Source organism: Saimiri boliviensis, chromosome 16, assembly GCF_048565385.1.
Source record: "Saimiri boliviensis isolate mSaiBol1 chromosome 16, mSaiBol1.pri, whole genome shotgun sequence".
Taxonomy (NCBI): domain Eukaryota; kingdom Metazoa; phylum Chordata; class Mammalia; order Primates; family Cebidae; genus Saimiri; species Saimiri boliviensis.
The window spans coordinates 88,375,087-88,375,467 of record NC_133464.1 but is presented as its reverse complement, the minus strand read 5'-3'; the positions used below and the strand labels follow the sequence as shown (position 1 = coordinate 88,375,467).

Here is a 381-nt window from a genome sequence, read left to right as displayed (position 1 = left end):
CTATTAATACCACACAATAAGGAACAGAATATGAAGTCCATTTGGAACACGCCAAATATAAGTGACAAGAAAATTGGCAAAATCCCAAGTGGTGGTGTCATGAAGTTCGGCAGAAAGTCCAGCAGAATCAGGATCACACATAGAAGGAAGAAAGGAGCAATTTAATTAGTTACTGTGTTTTTTTTAAAATGCAGCATCTGAAGATTTATTTACATATTGCTAATGCTATGCCCCAATTTCATGAAGAACTGATTTCGTGACAGAAGCAAATGTCATCTGAAGCCTAATCAATATTAAAATAAAGCTCTGATTCCTTTTTTCAAAAGTTTATATTGCACGAAACTATGCTATTTAAGAAAAATACTTTAAAAAAAATCAGAG

At 32.8% G+C, this 381-nt stretch overlaps 1 protein-coding gene across 4 annotated transcripts in view; it reads right to left on the bottom strand.

Annotated features, from left to right (window-relative positions):
* PSPC1 (paraspeckle component 1) overlaps window positions 1–381 on the bottom strand; it is a 115,689-nt gene that overhangs the window by 28,693 nt on the left and 86,615 nt on the right. The window lies entirely within an intron of this gene.